The following is a 293-nucleotide window of genomic DNA, read 5'->3' on the forward strand; positions in this document are numbered from 1 at the left end:
ACCGGATTGTTTAACAAGATCTTGGAAAGTGATAGTATGCTTGAGGAACGGAGAAGAAATATACTAATGTTTAGGACTGCAGTAACTACAGAGGCGCAAGTTGATCAACCACAGCACGAAGATATGAGAGAGAAAAGTGAAAGCTAGATGAGAGAAGAGCTGATGACCTGTGAGCAACAATGCTATTTCATGACAGGTATGAGTTGTTGCAGATGCAATGTGTATCGAAAAGGCCAGGATGAGTTGCACTGTCTGTTCGTCAATATAGAGAAAGCTTAGAACAGAATGTCAGT

This window comes from Penaeus monodon, chromosome 32, assembly GCF_015228065.2.
Source record: "Penaeus monodon isolate SGIC_2016 chromosome 32, NSTDA_Pmon_1, whole genome shotgun sequence".
Taxonomy (NCBI): domain Eukaryota; kingdom Metazoa; phylum Arthropoda; class Malacostraca; order Decapoda; family Penaeidae; genus Penaeus; species Penaeus monodon.